This window comes from Triturus cristatus, chromosome 8 (genome assembly GCF_964204655.1).
Source record: "Triturus cristatus chromosome 8, aTriCri1.1, whole genome shotgun sequence".
Classification (NCBI taxonomy): domain Eukaryota; kingdom Metazoa; phylum Chordata; class Amphibia; order Caudata; family Salamandridae; genus Triturus; species Triturus cristatus.
In genome coordinates, this window is record NC_140591.1 from 1348621067 (window position 1) to 1348638278 (window position 17212).

At 42.5% G+C, this 17212-nt stretch overlaps 1 protein-coding gene across 2 annotated transcripts in view; it reads left to right on the forward strand.

Moving 5' to 3' along the window:
- The window catches only part of NCAM2 (neural cell adhesion molecule 2), a 1313898-nt gene that overhangs the window by 851175 nt on the left and 445511 nt on the right, over nt 1-17212 (forward strand). The gene's annotated exons all lie outside the window — the stretch shown is intronic.

The window sequence follows — 17212 nt, forward strand, 5'->3', positions numbered from 1 at the left end:
GGCTCAGAGACACCTCTGACCTCCACCCACCTGGATAAGTGGTCAATTAAAACTATGAAATATTTCATGCACTTAGGGAGAACATGAAATGGCCCAAGAAAATCAATAGCTACCTTTTGCCATACTTTGTTGGGAGAAATTGAGGGTTTGGGAGATGGAGAATTCGTAACCAAGTGTTTGTCACTGTATGAACATTGAGTACAGTTATTAACAAGTACTTCAACATCACGGTCTACAGAAGGCCACCAAAAATCATTACGGATCCTCCGTTTGGTGGCAGTCATACCTAAATGACCAGAATATGCAGTTTCTAGCATTCTTTGTCTGAAACAAGAAGGAGGTATTAATTTGCCTTCTCTAACTAGAAGTTTACCTTCAATCGATAGTTCATTTGCAATCTTACAGAATGGTTGTAGATTATACTCAATGGATCTTTCTTTAGGCCAACCTTTTACTACAAAATCCATCACCTGTTTGAGCAGAGAATCATTCTCTAATGCTTTACACCATTCTGCCATGTCATGACAAATTACAGTATCATGAATGCTTGCAATAATGCATTCTTCAATATCATCTTCTAGCTCAGCAAACTTCTCCTCATGTACAGGATGTCTGGATAGAAAGTCAGCTTTGATATTTTTTCTTCCAGCTATGTATTGGACATTGAAATTAAATTCTAAAAGTTTGGTGGCTAACCTGGCTAATCTAGGTGTAGCTTTTTTTTATTTTGTTATATCGACTAATGGTTTGTGATCAGTCCTCAACAAAATTTTCTCCCCCCACAAATATGGTCGGAATTTCTCAATGCCCCAGAGACAAGCCAACATTTCTTTCTCAATAACTGAATATCTCAGTTCAACATCATTCATGTGTCTCGAAGCAAACCCAATTGTGAGTTTGTTGTTACCTGCCATTTGTGATAATACAGCACCCATGCCATAAGAACTGGCATCCACAGTAATAAATGTATCTCTCCCTTCTGTATATGCCTGGAGGGCAGGTGCAGAAAGAATATTTTCTTTGATGCGTTGAAAGTGATCTTGACAGGTGGCTGTCCAAATAAAATCAGAATTTTTTTTAAGAATGCTTCTGAAACATTCAGTGAGACTTGCGAAATTCTTTATGAACTTTGAATAAAATTTACAAAGCCCAATGAACGAACGAAGTTGGTCTTTCTCAATTGGATGGGGAGCATTGACAATGCCATTCACAATGCTAGGCTTAGGTTTGAAACCATCTTTAGAAAGAACATGTCCAAAATACTCAATCTCATTAACAGAAAATATGCATTTGTCATCTCTTACTGTGACATGATTGTCTTGTAGAATAGTGAGTACCTGTTCAAGTACAACATGTTCATCTTTTGAAACAGTGTGCACCAAAATATCATCTTGAAAAATGACTACATTGGAAATGTCCTTAAACATGTTGGTCATGACTTTCTGGAATACAGACGCAGCTGATGCCAAACCAAATGGCATCCTACGGAATTGGAATGTACCATCAGGTGTAACGAATGCAGTCAGATGTCGAGAAGACTCATCCAGTTCCACCTGATGGTAAGCAGAACGTAAATCCAGCTTAGAAAACCATTTGGATTGGCCAACTGCAGTAATGAGATCCTCAATGCGAGGTAACGGAAAGCTTTCCACCCAGATTGCATTGTTGACAGAGCACAAGTCAATGTATAAACGCAATTCGCCATTTTATTTTTTAGACCAAACAATGGGAAAAAGCCACAGGGTAGCATCAACCTTCTCTATGATGCCATTGTCTTGCATGTTATTTAAAATTAAAGAAAGTTAATTCCTAATACTATGAGGAACATTTTGTAGCCTGTGTTTAATAGGTTGCACACCTTCTTTAATTGTAATAGTGTGAGAATTTTTTTTAATTAATCCAATTTTGTCCGAAAACACCTCTTTGAATTTCTCTTTCCGTCAGTAGTGTGTGGTGCTTTTGTGGTAGAAATTCCCCCTAATGACAGACCATGCACTGCCTTAAAAACAATGCAGCGAGATTTAAAATGTACAGACCCAGACCATGTACTGCCTTAAAAACAATGCAGATAGATTTAAAATGTATTCTCTGCCGAATCGGCAACCAATGAAGCCAGATAGATGGCTTAAAGTCAGAGGTTGTACCTATTTAAATGATGGCATGACCCATTGCAAATGAGGGAATGTCTTTGCCTTTGCTCCTATGCCATATTACAGATGTGACTGGAGGGCTAAAGAAGCTATTTATATTGCCTCTAATTGTGTTCCAAGGAGTGACACACTAGTATTCCCTTCCAGTAAAAAACAGATCCGCCAATTACATACCATGGCTCTCTCTTTCGCTGGTGTGTTTTCCCCAAAGCAGTTGTAAACTCATTTTTTCAGCGGCGAGCTTTTCCCCATGATTAGTCAGCACCAGCTCGGCAATGGCAGAGGAGAGTCTTCCCATTGCCTGGCTCAGAGCCAGCAAATGAAAAATAAAACGATGTTCTAGCATCGCTTTTCTTTCATTTGCCGGCTCTGAGCCAGTGCTGTAGGGAGGGGCGGGGCCGAGGCATGAAATGGGGTAGGAGGAGTGCTATGTGCATTCTCCAAAGTGTGCATATGTGTTTGGCCGGACGTCTCAGGCCGGCCAAAATACATATGCACACTTAGGTTTCTCAAGCCCAACTGCATTGAATAGCCGGGCTGGAGAAACCCCACAGACGCCCTGGTCTGAGTGGAGCGTCTTTCCAGCACACTCAGGCCAATCCCAGCGCTGCTCTGCAGCACGGAGATTGGATGAGAGTCCGTCCTAGAGGCTGCTGGGACCAGCAAGAGGACAGGAGGCATGACGCATGAGGCGGCCGGCGGCTTCAGGTAAGTTATTTTAAAAATATATATATAATTACTAATAACGTGACCCCTCCTTGTGCTCCCCCTCATGCATTCCCTCCAACCGCCTCACCACCCTCTGTTTGCCGCCACTGTGATTATGTACCCTGTTATTGATTTCACCAGGCACACAAAATTGTGGTTAGAAGTCGTAAGTGCAGGCACAAATAGTACACTCAGTCTACAGAGATAAAAAAAAGTAAGGGAGAGAGACATGCCATTGGTGGGAGTTCGTAAGGCTACCTAGTGCCGAAACGGCCGAATGTGCTGCCCCGAACAGTTTGTGAGGCACAGTCAGAATGCCTTTTTTTCGGGAAAAATCTGAAAAACATTTTTTTCTGTTTGGAATGTAAGGGGTGTTAAAACTGTAGGTGAGGCTGGTGGATACCTTACCTTGCGCTGGGACATCTCACATAATGTAGCCATGCACACTAGAAGTCGCATTATTATTATCATTATCATTTCTCAAATTTGTCTTTGTCTCTTTTTATTTTCACAGGGCGTGTAATGCAGAGACTAGTTACATTTGTTCGCAGGAGGTTACTAATATCTTTTTTTATACATCTTTCATGGTGATCATTTATAAATAAAGTAATACAATATTTGTATTCAAAGATGGCACATTTTATAAATAATTCATGAAACTTTAAAGAATATTTTTCAAAATATGCTTTAGAGACCCGTGTAGATAACGGGTTCGTGGAAAAATGTCTCTTCTGAGATAATTCATATATTTATTGATATAATGTGCTTATGCAAATCACCAATACATTTCCTTTTATTCTGTAAGCAGCGGCTCCTGCCCTTCACCTGTCCTCCGTGCTGGTGTGTTTATGGCCCTCATTGTGATGGGAAGCGAGCATACCTTTTTTTTCCGTCATACTGGGACAATCCCCAGAAATAGCGCAGGAGATCGGTTTGTTCTTGTAAAAAAAAAGTGATTTTGCATTACATCTTACTGTATTCATAGCATTGGTCATGATGCGAATTAGATATTTTCTGTGACAAAATGCCTATCATGAATTTTCTCTGCAATTTCAGACATCATTCTTTGTTGCACTTCATCGTGTGCTGTAAATATGAGCCAGATGAAAGGGATGTATATCTATATATATATATATATATATATATATTCAGTTTCCCAAGTGCCCAAGCATAGGATCCACTCGTCCAACAGCAATATATTACTATCAGGCTGCAACGCAAGCACAAATTCAGTGTTCAATCAATGATGCCTGACGCGTTCTATATATATATATACACACACACACACACATGTGTCCCATAACAAAAGGTTGCTTATAAATTAAATCTCCCTAAAATGACACTATTTCAATTCTAAATACATTCGGTAGGCAGAAGTGACATCTCTGTTACACCATATAGTGTTTTGGAGGAAAAGGCCCATTATTTTCAAACAGGGTCGTCCTACTTTTAATCATGGAGAAGGTAAAGTAAAAAATCATAAGTTTTGTTGCTCTTTCTTATTATCAGCTTGACTTGGGTCTTTTGTTGGAGACCATTGCACAAAATAGGCTGTTCCATTCACAAGGTTAATTTGAACCAAAAACAGCTGTGGTTTCTTCAAGAGGGAGGGGGAGCATTTCCCCCCACCCTCTGTAGGCACGATAAATTATTTCATTGCCATTTTACTTTTCATGTTTTGTGCACTGCAGCTGCCAGCCAGAAATGGAGGAGGGGTGTCCCCCTCTGCTGCTAATTCGGAGCATAGAGGACTGGAGGAGCATGGCTGGCTGGACGCTCCAAAGTGTGCATGTCAGTTTTGCTGGCAGTCTGCTGATGGCCAAAGTGACATGGATACTTTCAAGCTAGCCACCCAACTGTATTAGCTGGATAGAGACCAAGCACAGGCATACAAGGCCTGAAGGAGCGTCCAGCCAGCAAGCCACTCCATCCAATCCTGTTGCTTTTCTCATGCTGGTTATCAGCTTGAGAGTAGCACCAGGGTTGGTTAGATGAATTGCCTGGAGGCTGAAGCCCATGGGGACCGGTGTGAGGAGTATGTCTGATGTGCAGCAAGCAAGGTAAGTGACTTTATTAATTGCCACTCGCCTTGCCTGCATGCATGCACCCACCCACCACTCAGTTGACTGCCACAATGATCCATGTACATGCTAGCCGCCCCTGCCAAAAACACTAATAAAACAAATAATTAGCTCACTTGGGAGCACAGCCAATTGGAAAAAACGTTCAGGCAAAACTTACGTGAAAATACGAACTATATATGCCAGACCTATTTCCTTACTGATGGCTGATGTTTACATGAGGTCCATAGTTTTTAATTTGATCATCCTTAACATACTGATAGCCCCTGAAACACAGCAGTAGTGTCTTCTCCTGCCTTGACCGCTTGTACTGGTGCCCTTCCTATTCTCAATCTCGATCAGTATAGCTCTGCATGCATGGCATTATGTTCTGTGAAAGAAGTAGCAAAAGCAGTCCCAATTGCACCAGCTCCACTCAGTTAATGCCCAAAACGTTTCTGTTCAGGTATGTTCTGTTATGGTATGTTATGCTATGTCAAGTTATGTCAAGTTATGCTGTGTAATGGTATGGTATGAATATAAATAATGCCACCATACCTATAGGCTGAGGCACATGCTAGGTGCTTTGAGCTGGTGTTGTGTAGCTCTGCTGTCCATCAAAATGGCAAGAGCACAAACAGTATAACCATTAGTTTTGGCCATTGCTCTGTAACTTCAATTGTGAAGATTTTGCTATTGTGTATGTTAATACTGAAACAGAAGCTAACCAACTCTAATTGCACTGTGGGATACAAATGACTTGTATTTGCACTATATACATGCAGTACAGGGATGCGTAGTTCAATGGAGTATGGAAAACGCATGTCAACAAACAAGTTGTGGATTACGCTTATTTCAGACAATTTCAGAGATGTCTTATATAGCCTTCCTGTGTAGACAGAATACAGAATTCCCTTATGTAGGTCATGCTATCCAGTTCAGCAGTGCCTAATTTGTGCCAGTGGTTTCTGATGCTCAGCACCAGCACTTCTTTTCACAGGGCTGGGGCTAATGAATTGTCCCTCCCAGGACATTGGGCAGCCCTGCCAAGTACCACCCATTAGGTATTAGACTGATGCACTTTAGTGCTGTGTCAGCATCACTGTACTAAAATGCATTAGTCACGCACTTACATCTACCCAAATTGACTGTGCAATTAAATAGGAAAAGTGCAGCTCTGCATCAATCAATTTGATTTAGCGGCTTCGGAGCTGTAAGGTGATGCCCTCAGGGGATTTGAAGTGTGTCTTTGACACATTGTTTTGGAAATGACCCGCACCTGATATAAAAAAAACAAATCTGCCTTGTTGAAGACCGACCTCAGCCTTTAATGAGTTTATATTTTTTAGTAACTCAGCATCATCAGGTAGAATAAATGAATTCCATAATGCCTGATTTTTTGGCGAGTGAACTATGGAGCCTGAGGGAGAAGAATTCAACAGTGGGAGTAGCAGGGCAATTGACTGTGTCAGGCCAAGTGTGTTTGGTGAGTTGCGCTGTAGATCTTGTTCGATCTTTCTTATCTTTTGGATGAAGTGTGCAGAAAAATATTCCCTGCCAGGTGTTAATTCATTGAGTGTATGTGTGGATTAGTTGAGTCGTTGGCTTGTTGTTTGATAATTTCAAAAAGTTTTTTTGGCCTGTTTTTGGCAGGGTCGAGCTGAAACCTGAAGTGAGCAGTTTTGGCAATACGGATATGTTTGTTATAGGTGCTTCTTATTATCATTAGCTGCTTAAGGTTTGCTATAGAGGGAGAGTTAATCCAAATACTTTCTGCCAGCCTCAGTTTACGTCTTTCCTCATTAAGGGAACAACTGAACCAGGGTTTGGAGGGTTTTCTGGGTATTCTTTTGAGTTGCTTTGGAGCAACTGAGTCAAGTATATTATTCATGGAGTGAATGAAATGTTCTGTAAGGACATCTAGATTTGTCAGGTTAGAGGACAGGTGGGTTATTACTAATGTTGGTTAGCTCAATTATATTGATGTTTCTTAGCCACGTGGCCAATGTTTGGCCTTGCGAGGTTGACCTTGTCCGGTCAACGCCCTTTCAAGGATGAGAAATGAGATTCAATAATTATCCGACCAGTCACAGGGAGTTATGGCATTAATTTGAATAACTTTGTCTTTGGCAATGATTAAGTCGAGGGTGGATCCCTTGATGTGAGTAGGTTCATTGCAGGACTGTGTGTGGTTTAGGTCAGGGAGGAAAGCTTTAAAAATGCACAGTAAGGGATCATTAGCGTTGTTCCATTGAAGGTTGAAGTCCCCAAGGAAGATATGATTTTGTTGCAGGATAGAGTTTGAGGCTATGGTCTCCATTACTTGCTCTATGAAGAGAAGATTATCTCCTGGGGGGGTGATAGATCATGTGGAGGTACACACTAACTTGTCATTGTTCCAGATTTAAATGTCCAGGTGTTCACAGTTGGACATTTGAACTGTCTGAATATGTCTCAGGGTGAGAGTTGAGCGAGAGATGCACGCTATGCCTCCCCCAACTATGTGAGGTCTGTCCAATCTGATTATGTCCTATTCAGGGGGAACAAGAATGTCCAAAATTGGTGAGGAGGAATCATTAGGCCAAGTTTCTGTTAGGATACGGAGGTCCAGATCTTGCGAGAGTATGAGGTCAGCTATGTCTGCAGCATGCCTAACCGCTGCCCTGCAATTCAAAAGCATCAACTCGATGTGGAATTTAATAACCACAGTTACTTGGGGAGATGTGGAGACCAGAAGTAAATTATGAAGATTTATAGTTCTGAGATTGACACTGGATTCTCTAAATGGATTGTAGGGAATAGTCTGGATCTTGGATGGTCCGAGAGAAGGTTTATTATGGGCAGTATTGCAATGAAGTAGAAGGGAGTTAATGTCAGCATCCAACATATGGTCAGTGATCCTATGTGGCCTGGTGTGATGGTTAACAAGAGGCTTTGATTTCCAGGTAAAATGTGCCTTTTTTTAGAAAGGATGAATCTTTACTTTAGCAGAGTTTATCCGTAGTGGGGAGGCATGTTTGATTATTCTTGGAGGACAAGAAGAGGTTTCAGCATTCCTCCATTCTTGATGAGAAGTGTAGTAGGTTCAGAAGACCCTCTTTAACATGTTGGAGGTCCTGCTTGATGTTTTTTCAGTTCTTCTTCAATGTCGGGGTGGGGGGGCATAAGGAGTGGTTAGTTGGTCTGGGGATAGGAAGGGAGTGATGTCTTAGTCACAACAGATCCAGTAGTCCCACCATCTCCCTCGCTCACCTTGGCAGAGTTTCCCAATACTGCAGCTTCCTCTGGCGTGTCCTGTCCCTGAGTTAGCTTTTTGCCTTTCCTGGCTGCCATGAAAATTGCAGGAGTCACTCTCTTCCCGCTATCAGCATTACTAACCGGGCTGTTGTTGCTATCTTCAGCCGCTCCACGTCGTTGTTTGTTTTGGGCGCTTTCTGGGGGCTTACTCAGCGCGACGTTTCCTCCTGCTCCGCGGGTCTTTCAGATTCTTGCACTCTTCGGCGGCATTACGCCCCGGCTAACAATCCTGTGTCGTCCCGCCAGAGAACTCCGCTACAGCCACGGAGGCCCAACACTCACGAGCAGCCCAGTGCTAAGTGTCTTGATAAAAGTAAGTCCCACAGCATTCCCGGGGGTATTCAGTAATTCACTGGTAGTTCCTTCCGTTGTGCATGCCGAACCACTGTCTCACACCGAGAGGATCAGGGAGGTCTGGTTACGAGTGCTTACTTGGCTGAATGACCAGCCGCCATCTTACCTACCGGATCTGTTGTGACTAATAAAATGTTTGGGAGAGAGGGGGATTCTGAGATGTGGTCCAGTCCTCTAATGCCAAGACAGATCTCACAGCCTGATGTTAGGAGGGAGGCTTCGCCAGCAGTGGTGACTTCAATAGCACCCATAAGCCTGGAGACAGAAGTTTTGTTGCCATCAAACAACAGGGTGTTTGCAAACAAAATAGATGGCTCTAATGATGGTGTAGACACTGAGGGTGTCTTTACGCTGGAGACAGATGCAGAAGGGCCCTTTTTCTCACTCTCAGATCATTCCAGTACATCTGGCGACGAATCCCTGCAGATATCTGAGGACCCTCTCAGTCTAACAAGTGGGCGGTGGAGCGAAACCAGCAGTATATGCCAGGAGGAGAAGACCCCTGGGAAAGATATCAGGGTGTCTAACTCTGGGACTGTACGCAAGAAAACTATACCACGCGCACCACAGCGGAACGATAGGCAGTCCGCTCCAGGTCAAATCCCAAAGGAAAAACTGGGTAATGGTCCCAATAATGACCCTTCACCTCGGGGATTCAAGATCAACACAATTTATCAGATCTCCCAGATGGCATTTCACTGACAGTCATATATGAGACAATGATGGTACATAGAGAAGAAAGCCGAGCGGAAAGTAAAAAAACTCAAAGTGCATGCAGGAAATTGCAGAATTCGATTCAGCGGGTGGCTAAATCTTGTTCAGAAATTGCGGAAAGGATATCCGAAGCCGAGAATCGAATTTCTACTCTTGAGGATGAGATGGTAGCACAGAAAATAGCCACTGATGTGTTGACAACACACAGGGATGACCTATCCTGGAAAATTGAGGACATGGAAAACCACCTAAGACGGAATCATTTAAGAATTCTTAGCCTACCTGAGGGGATCGAAGGCTCAGACCCACGGAAGTTTGTCGTGAAACTTTTTACAGAGGCTTTCCCGGAGTTGGTCCAGTGGACATGTAATGTAATGTAAATTGATACTTGTATAGCGCACTACTCACCCGCAAGGGTCTCAAGGCGCTTGTACGAATACCGCTGTGGAACCCATCCTGGCTTTCCCTGTGAGGCGCCCACTCCTGGGCACCCCCAAGGTGGAGGCCAGGCATCCTTAGCGTTGTGGGGGCCGTTGTGGAGATTAAGCAAGCTATTGCCCAGAGTTGCAGAGTGGGACTCCATGATTGGAATGGCACCGAGGTGAGAATTATCAGGTCCGTGGAATTTTTGAGCCCAAGACCCGCCAAGGCGGGGAATTGAACCCTGGTCCCGGGCTATATCTCTGCATCAGGGTCTGCCACTCTAATCATTGAGCCACACTTCTCCACATGGGATATTGAGATACAACGCGCCCATAGATTTCCCTTTCAAGTGAAGCAGAATCAAACTAAAATGAGGCCCAGAGCTATACTGATATGCTTGTCTAACTTTTTGTCCAGGCAGGCGTTGTACTGTCTGGCCAGGCCAGATAGACAGAGAAAAGCGGCTGGAGTAGAGTTCTTTGCACGCCCTGATTTCTGTCCCACTACTGTGGAAAAAGATGGCAGCTATGGCAGTTAATAAAGCCATTTCAGTCCAGCTAAGCTGAAGATAATATATAAAGAGAAAACGAGAATTTTTACATCTGAGCTGAAAGCAAAAGAATAGCTACAAGAGATCAAGCCCTAGGGAAGATGAGTGAGGGAAGCCCTAGCTAAACGCCGGCGGGAGTAATGTATGTAATTCCTGCAGGTTTTGTAGATTTATGCTGATCCGCATGTTAGTGAAGTCCTTTTTTCTTCCTTATTGTTTAAACGTTTTTTCTTTTTTTGCTTGAGCTAGGGGTATTAATGACACAGGGGGACACGGGGGTACTGGGGTTGGTACGAGGCTCTCCATCACTGTAGACCGTTGGGTCTATCAGCCTCCTTGTTGGGGAGAGTAGGGGATGTCTTCTTTGGTAGAGGAGGCAGAAGTGGGGAGGAGGGCTGGTGCCATGTTGCAAGGAGGAGGGTGGCTACCGATGGGGGTGGGGTTTGGAGGGCAAAAAGTATAAAAAAGCCAGAAGTAATTACAGGATTTATGAAGGAAAAAGAGATGATGTTAAGAGAGACAGGAAACGATATATGCCTTTTTAAACCTGGATAAAATGGCATTTTTAACTGTGTGTACATTTAATGTGAGGGGACTTATTGAGAGGGGAAAACGGCAAAGAGTGGCACGTGAAATAAGGAATATGTCACCTGATGTAGTCTGTATCCAAGAGACACATGTCCCTTGGAACCAACACATTAAATTGAAGGAGCTAGGATATGAGTTGCAGGTGTGTACTACCCAAGGGACTACCCCTAAAGGCGTTGCTATACTTGCAAAAAAAGGCCTTTTAAAAATTGCAAAAGCTTAGCAGAAAAACATGGGAGATGGGCCATGATTGAATGTATCATAGCTAACGAGAAATGTACAATATGTTCTGTATATGGCTCTAATCATGATGAAACACAATTTATTGAATATTTGAATACAGATTTGGCCAACTGGGCAACCCCTCTAATATTTACGTGGGATTTTGATATTCAATTGGGAGAAGTAACTCATGGGTCGGGGGAGATAGATATGCTGGCAAGAAACCTAAGTTATATAAAGCCCTACAGCAGCTTCTTGATAAACATGGCCTAGTCGATGTATGGCCAGGTTAAAACATCCAGAACAAGTGTACACGTACTATTCCTGTCCTCATCAAAAGTTAACTAGATTAGATTATATTTTTGTAACAAAAACTTATTTAAAAGATGCACACATACAGATCTTTCCTCCAATAACCTCAGACCATAACCCAGTCCTGCTGAAACTCGCAATTGATGGCTTAATACGACCCAGAAATACATTCTCCTTTGACAGAAGGTTACTATTGAATGAAGAGTTTATGAGTCATATACGAAAATGGGTAACACATTTTCTAGCCATAAATCGCAACTCTACTAAGTATGGTATAGTCTGGGATGCATTGAAAGCAGCACTGAGGGGAGAGATACTAAGTTTCGGATTGCATGTGCAGAAACAACTTAGACAGCACCAAACCGCACTATATGAGGAACTGCGCCGCTGTGAGTGCAATTTGATAGAAGCAGTACGGGGAAAGCTAGATATTGCACAGGCACAAACAGAGGTGGCATGGTGCAAAGCTAGGATAAATGAGGAATGGGCCAAAGATATTGCAAAGAAATACCATCTTTTTAAGAGAGAGTGTTGCGAGTTTGGGGAGGCAACAGGCAGATGCCTTGCAAAAAAGATCAGATGTAAAGAGGTGAAAAACTCTATTGCGGCAATTAAGGATTCAGCAGGGAACACAGTAGAAACATCGGAGGGGATTCTAGAGGGATTTAGGGTTTTCTATGAGCGACTGTATTCAGAGGACAGTGACACTCAAAGAGGAGGGGGAGATTTATATAGGGATCCTTATAGGAAACCTGTGAATGAAGAAGACCAGAGAATGCTAGAGGAGCCTATTTCAATGCAAGAGCTTATAGATGCCGTAGGTTCACTAGCTACAGGGAAAGCTGCTGGTTCCAACAGGCTTCCATTACAACTATATAAACTTCTATTGCCAGAAATAAAAATAGACATGGTAGCTTTTTTTCGGGAGGCACAAGAGGGCGCTGCCCCTGCATCCTGGGATGAAGCCAGTATCATTATTTTTCTTTATAAAGATAAACCTCCCACACTTCCAGGGTCATTTATACCAATATCGCTTATAAACTGCAATGGGAAAATCTATACAAAGGTATTAGCATCATGACTCTCTTGTGTGATCACACCTTTAGTTTCGGTCCACCAACACGGATTCATACCAGGTAGAGGCACGGTCAACCATATAAGTAGAGTCACGACAATGCTGGATATTGCAAACACACGTAAATTGCCATGTGGGGTGATACTATTGGATGCAAAACCATGTCTCCTGGGAATTTTTATGGATAACAATGCGGTGGTATGGGTTTGGAGCAGGTTTTATTCAGGCAATTAAAACAATTTACAGATCACCAAACACGCAAGTGTGTGCGTTGGGGCTAGAGTCGAACCCTGTATCCATATCCAGAGGTACCCGGCAGGGGTGCCCTTGCTCTCCCCTGCTATTCGCGCTATACATTAACCCTTTCTTAAACCTATTGGAACAAAGGCTAAGCACATCACTACTAGGCCCTAGGTAAGAACGGGTCAAAATATTCGCATATGCAGATGATATAGCGATAGTCTCACTGGATCCAGCCACCTCATTGGTAGAGACCGAACAACTTGCCTTAATTTATGGGAGGAGTTCTGGGTACAAACTAAACCTAGCGAAGACACAGGTTATATGTACTGATCAAGCACATTTTAATGACTCAAGAGTCATGCAGGAGGCAACATATTTGGGAGTCCACTTGAATGCATGTCTTTACTCAATGGTCATGTTTATTTGGGAGCCTCTGTTATGTAAGATTAAAAAGGAATTGGATAGGATGGAAGGTCTTCACTTATCAATGTTGAGAAGATGTAATGTTCTAAAAATGAACATTTTACCAAAGGTTCTTTATTTTTTTAGGGCAGTCCCACTTGAAATTACAAGAAAGCAGATTCAGAGACTGCAGTCTATCTGCAGTAGTTTTCTCTGAGCACAGGGAAAACCTCGCCGAGCGTGGAAATGTATGACCCTTCCCCGTGAACGAGGTGGCTGGGCAGTTCCTAACATCCAGTTTTACTATTGGGCCTGTCTACTGCAGTATGTGGGAATTTTATTAGTTGGGGCAAATGAGGAAAATATAGAGGACACTCCTCTTATTTTTCTGCTGTTACTAGGCTCTACGGCAGAGAGAACTTTCTTTAAAATCCTCGAGCCTAGTTACTATAAAAAAAACGTTTTAAGGTGCTTCATGCCGATATAAGGCCTGGCTTCAGATTAAGCGACATCTGAAGATCGGCAGGATTAATTATTATACCCCTATGGATGCCACAGCTTTATTGCCAGCTATTTTCTCGGATGGCATTATGAAGAGATGGAGAAGCAATTTTGACTTTTGGAATTCTAGTAGACAGTAGTGGTACTAGGACATATACTTCATTAATGGCTAATTCCGATCTTCCCAAAGCAGACTTTTTCAAATATTTACAGATTTGGGACTACTTGAGCAAAAGAGAGGATGCCTCACGCCTAGCACAGAAAAGTAGTCTATTAGAAGTTGTGAAGGGCCTGGCAAAAATCGGTAATATATATCAAGCACTTAAGGAAATACAAATGGATGATGTGGAGGTACAAAATGCTAAATGGAATGCCAGGCTGTCTATAGAGGGCAATATTTTACAAAAGTCTATTACCTTAGCTGACAAACTTCTAATATCTTCCAACCTAAAATCACAGCAGTATAAAACTATGTTTAATTTGTATTATACACCGGTGAAAATTGCACGTTGGGGGGAGACGAATGAGGATAAATGTACCCAGTGCAGGAAGGATCAGGCAGATATAGTTCACATGTTTGCCACATGTCCAGATCTAAAAACATTGATTAATAGGATGCAAACTTTTTTAACGGGAGTCACAGGGGTGCAGATTGACATAACCCCAACAAATATGTTGCTGGGGGTGCTAGAGGATGATCTGTCTGCAGAGGGAATGTATACAATCAGATATTTAATATATATTGCTGTCGCCGTGGCAAGATTATGTATAGCCTTACTGTGGCACCAGAAGGAACCCCCTACGTTTGAGATGTGGCGAGGAAGGCTATTTGCTATCTGCAAACTAGAAACTAACCTTTATGCCATCAAAGGGCTACAGAAACGAAGACTGGGCGCTAAAATTTGGGGGGCTTTAACTGAATGTATGACACCTGCAATATAAGATCATATGTAGACCCCGCTTTTCGGAAGGGGCTTAAACTCTAATGTTTGGTCCTATATACATATATATGTTTATTATCTTTGATTGTACAAATGTTATTTTTGCTTGCATATCCTCCCATTTGACCATCTCTTTCTTGTGTTTCTCCTGTCCTATGTTTGCTATTTTTTATGATTTCTGTAATTGTCTACTGGCTTAATAAAAAAATAAATTAAAAAAAGGAAGGGAGTGATGTCTCTTTGCAAAAGGAACAGTGCTAGGTAATGTAGGTTCCACATAGTTCGGGACGAAAGTAGAAGTGGAGGTTTTAGGAGGTTGGGGGCTAGTGGTTGGTGACATGGAGGGTGTATGAAGAGGAGAGGGAAGTGGTGTTCTACAGTTTTCATCCATGTGTCTTTTCTGCTGTAAGGTAGATGAGTACCAGATGTTGGGCAGCACAGTGGGTGAGTGGGGTGCTCCTTGAGGTAGGGGTGATGTAGAGGAGTGGGATTTAGTATGTTTACAGTTATCTATGGTGCTGGTTCTTATAGTTATAGGGGTGAGCATAGTGTGATGATATGTGAGTAGCAGGTCAAGGCCAGTGGTCCTCGATGGGCTTCTTGTGTTTAGGGGCGGTAGAAACCTAATGGTTAGGGGGCATGGTGGAAGGGTTGGGTTCCACCTTGGGCGAGGGTGGGGAGGAAAAAGGGTAGCGATTGAAACTCAGGACCCCTAAATTGCTAGTGATGGAAGCTTTACCTGGGTGAGTATTAGGAGCCAGTGACAGGTGGGTATCTGATGCGGGAAGGAATTAGGGTAGACTATCATTGTGTATTAAGGCCTAGGCCCCTCTACACTTGTTTCATCATTCCTGCCAGTGATGGTCCATCCATACGCACCTAAGCTCTCTACTGTGTGTGGCTGCCTAGAATAAATACACAAAGTTCAAATGTTTCTACTCCCAGTCATGTGACCAAGGTAACAAAACATGTATTTGTAAAGCGCACATTTATCCAGAAGGGCATCTTGGCGCTGAATAAGATGTTTATTGTACAGGCATTAAATGGCTAAAGCAGGAAAATGCCATCTTTCTAAAAGTGTCATTATCTGATTTACAATTTAAAATCCGACATCACTATAACTTAGGATTTTAAATTGTGATTCCAGAGGCACTAAATATGAACTGAAACCTATTCCCATTCAGAAATTATACTTATAAAATGCAGCATGTTAAATCCAATGTTATCTTATGGGAGAGTAGGCCTTGCAGTAGTGAAAAACAAAGTTAAGAATTTTCCACCACCAGTAACATGTAACACTTAGAACTACATGTCCTATGTTTTAAATACATTGTACCCTGCCCTCTGAGCTGTCCACGGCTTACCCTAGCAGTGATATATATGTATTAAAAAGGAAGATTTGGGCCAGTCAAGGGGCTATCCTGCCAGGTCAAAATGACATTTAAAACTGCACACGCAGGCTCTACAATGGCACGTCTGAGACATGCTACTTAATTGGGGGGTATAATTAGTGCTGAAGGTCCACTAGTAGCATTACATTTACAGCCCCGGGGCACATCTAGTGCCACTTTACTAGCGACTTATGATTAAATGAAATATGTCAATTGAGGACAAGCCAATATTATCATGTTTTGAGGAGTGAGCCCATGCACTTTAGCACTGGTTAGCAGTCGTAAAGAGCTCAGAGTTCAAAGTCAGGCAAAATCGAAGGTAGAAAAAATGGTTGAGGAAGGCAAAATGTTGGAAGGAAGATCACCGTAAGGCTGACAAGTCTATCAAATTGGTACCAGTTCTTGAACAAAGGTACTAGGCAATAGAGTAAGATAGAGGTATCAGTTTATTAGCAGGGGTAGAGGGTTATGTTCAAGAAACAAAACAATTAAAAAAGGGACCAAAGTGGTTGTTTACAAAACATTTTCATAAAAACACTTTGAAAGCTGGGGCTGATTCAGGTTTCCTGGACTAACCTGAAAGAGTTGAATGTTTTCCAGGCAGTTAAAATTCTTCTACAAAAGTGTACATTGCTCAGTGCAAGACCCAAAGTGTTCTATTAGTGGTACTGTCGGCGAGCAGCCTTAGGCATAACAAAGAGGAGTATAAAACATTTACTGCACACACATGGAATTTTTTGGTCGGTGGATTATGTAGGGTAAGGGCGCTCCTGGGAAATACGCAGTGAGTGTATACTAGTGTATAATTAGGATTGCGGTGCATAAGGGTGGGGAGAGCCACCCTCCTCCCCAATGTGTGGATAACCACTAATGAACTAAAACAACAATCCCTTGCACACGCCAACAGTGTATATTATATATCATTAACTGTAACAAAAAACACTCTTGTTCCTCCATTGAAACAGTCACTTCAGTTTAATCATGAACTCTTTAGCCAACATGTGTTTCGTCGCGCTTAATCTTTGTGCGCAGCGACTTCTTCAGGGCTATAATCTAATTGTATGGACCCTTAATTCCGGTTGTATTTCCGACCCGGAATGGGTTTAGAGCTCCAGTGATAATCACACAGTAAAAGGTATCAGGGTATACTGTGTCCAAAATTTAGTGCATTCCAGACGTCTTTTCTTAAGTAGGGATCTTGTGTGTATAATTCATTAATCCATCAAGAAGAACTATGGCGTGGTGTAGTAAAACCACTCTTGGGGGCTAAGTAAGTCCCTC